Below are 7,410 nucleotides of genomic sequence, written 5' to 3' on the forward strand. Positions count from 1 at the left end.
GTTCTTGAGACGGGTTCTTCAACGGGTCTAGATTTTAATATAATCTAGGTTCTTGAAACAAGTTCTCATCGGGTCTAGGTTCTCCATCCTTTGACTTGATTTTGGCTTTCTTGGGATATTTTCAAATTGACTGTGGGTTCAAGGGATTCCTTTCCCGCGGGTTCATATCATTTGGTATTCAGAGCAAGGTTTCCAATCAGGTCTGATTCGATCTTTTAATTTTAGTATCCTTAAATTTAATTCTAGGGCTTCATTGTTCTAGGGTTGCCAAAAAAAAAAAAAAAAATTTGAAATAAAAAGTAGGCTGCCGAAATTCTTAAGGTTTTGGGTTTGGCTGAAATTTGCATCACCTAGGGTTTCAAAATTCTAGGGTTTCCTGCATCTCTAAGCTTGTCAATTGCTTGGAGTGTCGTTCCATTGATTCTTTTCTATTTCATTGTCCATGTTTGTGTGTTTGAATTCAATTGGTTGGTTTTCACAATTGAATATTGCTGTTTGTGGATGAATTAGAGAAAAGAAAAGAAAAGAAAAGAAAAGGAAAAAAAGAAAAGAAAAGAAAAGAAAGGAAAAGAAAAGAAAAGAAAATTCCAAAAAAAAAAAAAAAAAAGAAGAAGTTGAAGAGAAGAGAAGGTAGCATATTCAAAGTTGCTACATAGTTACAACAATGAGAAAGAAAGAAATTTGTTGATTGAACCTTACCATCAAAGGGGCTGCTGCATACATCACTCAAGTTGGTATCTTGTCTTATTGTTACTCTTTCATTCGTATAACTTCATTGATTCTCGTGTCATTTTTATTCCTTCATGTTTCTCTTGTTCTTGTTTCCTGGATCTAATTACTAGTTGGGATAATCCAAGGTTGTATTGTCTTGATTTAGTTCAACTAGTTCTTAAAGAACTTGAGTGGGAAAACTCTTGAGGTAAAAGGCAAGAGAGTGTGAGATTATTATCTAGTAAAAAGCCAATTCAGAGTTACACACGAGTGGAGTGTCATTATTTGAGTGTAAACACGTAAGGGAGTGTGTGAGGTTTTTCACTAACATTCTTTTTGTGCAGCACATTATGATGTCTCATAGGAGTGACTCATCACCAAAGGAGATGGTAGATAACACATCCTTTGTGTTGCAAGTCATGCAACAACAGTTTGAGAAGTTGAACTTAGTGTTGGGTGAAGTGAGGGATAGGATGGATCATCAAGATGTGGTAATTAGAAATCTTCATGGCAGGAGAGATAGGAGGCGTCCCGAGTTTAGTGTTGAAAATGGGTATGAGAATGAAGAGTATGGTGATTCTCTTGTTACCAGGCATGCACTCAATACAAAAATTAAGATGGATGATATAGAGCAGAAGAGTGAGAATATTTTTCATACTAGATGCCACATCAACAACAAGGTATGTAGTATGATCATTGATTTGAGGAGTTGTATTAATTTGGCTAGCACTACTTTAGTTGAGAAATTGAATTTACGTACCTTGAAACACCCTAGACCATACATGTTGCACTGGTTGAGTGATTGTGCGGAGGTTAGGGTAAATAAGCAAGTGTTAGTTTCTTTTTCAATTGGGAAATACCAGGATATGGTGCTTTGTGATGTAGTGCCTATGCATGCTAGTCATATTTTGTTTGGGAAGCCATGGCAGTATGATAGGAAGGTGATCCATGATGGGTTAAGGAACATGTACAGTTTTGAAAAAGATGGAAAAACAATCAAACTTGCTCCTTTAACTCCAACACAGGTCCATGGGGATCAATTGAACCTGAAATGTGAGGTTGCTCAAAACAGAAAGAGTGAAAATGAGAGTGATAAAAAAAGAAAGAGTAAAAGTGAGAGTGATCAAAAAAGAAAAAGTGAAAAGGAGATTGAGCAAACAAGGAAGAGTGAAAGTGAGAATGAGCTGAAAAGCAAGAGTGAAGGTGAGAGTGAAAGTGAAAGTGAGATTGAGCTGAAAAGCAAGAGTGAATGTGAGATTGAGAAGAAAAGAAATAGTGAGACCGAAATGGAGAAAGAGAGAAAAATGAGAGAGAAAAAAGAAGAGGGTGAGACTAAGACCTCAAGTAAAAGAGAGAATGAGTTGAAAAATAATTATGAGGTCGAGAGTACAAAAAAAGATGAAGAAAAAGAGAGTGACAGAAAAAAAGAGAGTGAAAAGAAAAAAGAGTGTGAAAGGGAAAAAGAGAGTGAAAAAGAAAAAGAGAGTGGAAAGAAAAGAGAGTGTGAAGAAAGTGAGAGAAAAACAAAGAGAAAAGTGAGTTTTTATGCTAAGGCAAGTCTTAATCCTAACGAACTTGACGTATGTTTGCCTAGTATTGTTGTCTCTTTGTTGCAGGGATATGAGGTCGTGTTTCCAAGTGGTGTATTTAGTGGATTGCCATCTATTAGGGAGATAGGGCACTACATTGATTTTGTGCCAGATGCGACAATTCCTAACCGACCTTTCTTGGAAAAACATGAGTCATTGACACACTTAAAGGGACAAGGTAAGTTGTTGACTAGAATGCTTGCTAAGCGGGAGGATTGTATTGAGACTTTTCCTCATGTATTCAAATACACACAAGGTATGAAAAATTTTGTGGTTGATGCTTTAGCAAGAAGGTATGTCCTTGTCTTCATTTTGGATGCAAAATTATAGAGACTTGAATATGATAAGGAATTGCATGCTAATGATGATGACTTGGCTAGTGTGTATGGAACATGTGAGAAAGCATCTTTTAGTAAGTTCTATAAACTTGATTGGTACTTGTTTAGAATGAATAGATTTTGTGTGCCTACTAGTTTTATGCGTATGTTGCTTGTCTGTGATGGACATGCTGGTTTGTTGGGTAACCTTGGTGTAAGGAAGACTTTTGTTGTGTTGCATGAATGTTTGTGGGAATATCATTTGCCATTCAAAGACTTGTTGCACGAACGTTTGTGGAAGTATCATTTGTCATTCATTGATGTATTGCATGAACATTTGTGGGAGTTTCATCTGCCATACATTGACGTGTTGCATGAACAATTGCCGGAGTATCATTTGCCTTTCATTGAAGTGTTACATGAACGTTTGTGGAAGTATCATTTGTCATTCATTAACATGTTGCATGAAGTGTTACTTGAACAAATTAATGATATTGCATATGAAATTAATGATAATGTTACTAACGTTTTTCCCTTTGATCCAGGTGGAGATTCGAGGTTGAATCCTTTTGAGGAGAGTGGGAATGATGGGAACCAAGGTGGAGATTCGAGGTCGAATCCTTTTGAGGAGAGGGGGAATGATGGGAACCATGATGGGCCTAGTCTTAAAGATCACGGAGACAATGCAAGGATTGATGCAATCCACTTGGGACGAGTTTAGCAAGAGCCCAACATTCAAGATGGGGCTTGAAGGATGAAGATCCAATTTTGATTCATTTGATCAGCTATGGAAGATGGCAACAACAAGACTTAAAGGCTTTGGGCTCTTGAAGGGTTTCAACTTATTTAATTAATTTCAAGGACGTATTTTATTTGCTTAGAATAATTGGGTTTATACCTATGTAAGGGCATGTTGGGAAAGTTATTATTTTATTGAACTAGGGTTAGTGTTACTGTAGCCAAGTCACTGTAGCAGGGCACTATAGCCGTGGCACTATTCATCCAGGGGCACTTTTGGAAGATAGGGGTTTATTTTGGCTAGGGTTTCAATAGGTTTTGCTTTAAATACTCTATGTAGCCTCATTCTATTTAGATTATGAAGTTTATGAAATTTGATGAATTTATTCATTGTGAGTTGAGTTTTACTCCTCTTGTTCTTAATTGAACTTTTGAACTTATCAAAGGTAAATCACAACCTTTGTGGCGTTCCTCCTTTGTAATCTGGGTTCTTGAGACGGGTTCTTCAACGGGTCTAGATTTTAATATAATCTAGGTTCTTGAAACAAGTTCTCATCGGGTCTAGGTTCTCCATCCTTTGACTTGATTTTGGCTTTCTTGGGGAGTTTTCAAATTGATTGTGGGTTCAAGGGAATTTCATTCCCGCGGGTTCATATCAGGGTTGGGGCATACTAACCCTAAGGTCGTGGTAGCAGCAATGGATGCCCGTGAGCAAAAAACTCCAACCCCTTATTTTTGCCACTTTGCCATCAATTGGTTTCCAACTAAGCATGCGCAAAGTGGTTAAAATAAGAGTTGCTCCGATTCGCCCCTGTTTGGGGCATACCAACCCTAACGTCGTGGTAGTACCCTTGGATGCCCGCGAGCAAAAAGCTCCAACCTCTTATTTTTGCCAATTTGCCCTCAATTGGTTTCCAACTAAGCATGGGCAAAGTGGTCAAAATAAGAGTTGCTCCAATTCGTCCCGGTTTGGGGCATACTAACCCTACGGTGGTGGTAGAACCATTGGATGCCCGGGAGCAAAAAACTCCAACCTCTTATTTTTGCCACTTTGCCCTCAATTGGTTTCCAACTAAGCATGGGCAAAGTGGTTAAAATAAGAGTTGCTCCGATTCACCACGGGTTGAGGCATACTTACCTTAAGGTCGTGGTAGTACCATTGGATGCCCGCGAACAAAAAACTCCAACCTCTTATTTTTGCCACTTTGCCCTCAATTGGTTTCTAACTAAGCATGGGCAAAGTGGTAAAAATAAGAGTTGCTCCGATTCGCCACGTGTTGGGGCATACTTACCCTAAGGTCGTGGTAGTACCATTGGATGCCCGCGAGCAAAAAACTCCAACCTCTTATTTTTGCCACTTTGCCCTCAATTGGTTTCCAACTAAGCATGGGCAAAGTGGTAAAAATAAGAGTTGCTCGGATTCGCCCCGGGTTGGGGCATACTAACCCTAAGGTCTTGGTAGCAGCAGTGGATTCCCGTGAGCAAAAAACTCCAACCTCTTATTTTTGCCACTTTGCCATCAATTGGTTTCCAACTAAGCATGCGCAAAGTGGTTAAAATAAGAGTTGCTCCGATTCGCCCCTGTTTGGGGCATACCAACCCTAACGTCGTGGTAGTACCCTTGGATGCCCGCGAGCAAAAAGCTCCAACCTCTTATTTGTGCCAATTTGCCCTCAATTGGTTTCCAACTAAGCATGGGCAAAGTGGTAAAAATAAGAGTTGCTCCGATTCGCACCGGGTTGGGGCTTACTTACCCTAAGGTCATGGTAGTACCATTGGATACCCGCGAGCAAAAAACTCCAACCTCTTATTTTTGCCACTTTGCCCTCAATTGGTTTCCAACTAAGCAAGGGCAAAGTGGAAAATATAAGAGTTTTTCCCATGCACCCCGGTGTTGGGGCATACATACCCTAAGGTCGTGGTAGTACCATTGGATGCCCGCGAGCAAAAAACTCCAACCTCTTATTTTTGCCACTTTGCCCTCAATTGGTTTCCAACTAAGCATGGGCAAAGTGGTAAAAATAAGAGTTGCTCTGATTCGCCCCGGGTTGGGGCATACTAACCCTAAGGTCGTGGTAGCAGCAATGGATGCCCGTGAGCAAAAAACTCCAACCCCTTATTTTTGCCACTTTGCCATCAATTGGTTTCCAACTAAGCATGCGCAAAGTGGTTAAAATAAGAGTTGCTCCGATTCGCCCCTGTTTGGGGCATACCAACCCTAACGTCGTGGTAGTACCCTTGGATGCCCGCGAGCAAAAAGCTCCAACCTCTTATTTTTGCCAATTTGCCCTCAATTGGTTTCCAACTAAGCATGGGCAAAGTGGTCAAAATAAGAGTTGCTCCGATTCGCCCCGGTTTGGGGCATACTAACCCTACGGTGGTGGTAGAACCATTGGATGCCCGGGAGCAAAAAACTCCAACCTCTTATTTTTGCCACTTTGCCCTCAATTGGTTTCCAACTAAGCATGGGCAAAGTGGTTAAAATAAGAGTTGCTCCGATTCACCACGGGTTGAGGCATACTTACCTTAAGGTCGTGGTAGTACCATTGGATGCCCGCGAGCAAAAAACTCCAACCTTTTATTTTTGCCACTTTGCCCTCAATTGGTTTCTAACTAAGCATAGACAAAGTGGTAAAAATAAGAGTTGCTCCGATTCGCCACGTGTTGGGGCATACTTACCGTAAGGTCGTGGTAGTACCATTGGATGCCCGCGAGCAAAAAACTCCAACCTCTTATTTTTGCCACTTTGCCCTCAATTGGTTTCCAACTAAGCATGGGCAAAGTGGTAAAAATAAGAGTTGCTCTGATTCGCCCCGGGTTGGGGCATACTAACCCTAAGGTCTTGGTAGCAGCAGTGGATTCCCGTGAGCAAAAAACTCCAACCTCTTATTTTTGCCACTTTGCCATCAATTGGTTTCCAACTAAGCATGCGCAAAGTGGTTAAAATAAGAGTTGCTCCGATTCGCCCCTGTTTGGGGCATACCAACCCTAACGTCGTGGTAGTACCCTTGGATGCCCGCGAGCAAAAAGCTCCAACCTCTTATTTTTGCCAATTTGCCCTCAATTGGTTTCCAACTAAGCATGGGCAAAGTGGTAAAAATAAGAGTTGCTCCGATTCGCACCGGGTTGGGGCTTACTTACCCTAAGGTCGTGGTAGTACCATTGGATACCCGCGAGCAAAAAACTCCAACCTCTTATTTTTGCCACTTTGCCCTCAATTGGTTTCCAACTAAGCAAGGGCAAAGTGGAAAATATAAGAGTTTTTCCCATGCACCCCGGGTTGGGGCATACTTACCCTAAGGTCCTTGATATGAACATGCGGGAATGAAATCCCTTGAACCGACAATCAATTTGAAAACTCCCCAAGAAAGCCAAAATCAAGTCAATGGATGGAGAACCTAGACCCGATGAGAACTCGTTTCAAGAACCTAGATTATATTAAAATTTAGACCCGTTGAAGAACCCGTCTCAAGAACCCAGATTACAAAGGAGGAACGCCACAAAGGTTGTGATTTACCTTTGATAAGTTCAAAAGTTCAATTAAGAACAAGAGGACATAAACTCAACTCACAGTGAATAAATTCATCAAATTTCATAAACTTCATAATACTGATTAGAATGAGGCTACATAGAGTATTTAAAGCAAAACCTAATGAAACCCTAGCCAAAATAGACCCCCATCTTCCAAAAGTGCCCCTGGATGAACAGTGCCGCGCTACAGTAACTCGCTACAGTAACCCTAACCCTAGTTCAATAAAATAATAACATTCCTAACATGCCCTTGCATAGGCCCCCTTAAGTGCTTTCCATAATAAACTCAATTATTCTAAACTAATCAAATAAGTTCTTTAAATGAATTAAATAAGTTGAAACTCTTCAAGAGCCCAAAGCCTTTAAGTCTTGTCGTTGCCTTCTTCTGTAGCTGATCAAATGAATTAAAACAAGATCTTCATCCTTCAAGCCCCCCATCTTGAATGTTGGGCTCTTGCTAAACTTGTCCCCAAGTGGATTGCATCAATCCTTGCATTGTCTCCTTGATCTTCTTGGCTCATCTG

This window comes from Juglans regia, chromosome 8, assembly GCF_001411555.2.
Source record: "Juglans regia cultivar Chandler chromosome 8, Walnut 2.0, whole genome shotgun sequence".
Lineage (NCBI taxonomy): Eukaryota > Viridiplantae > Streptophyta > Magnoliopsida > Fagales > Juglandaceae > Juglans > Juglans regia.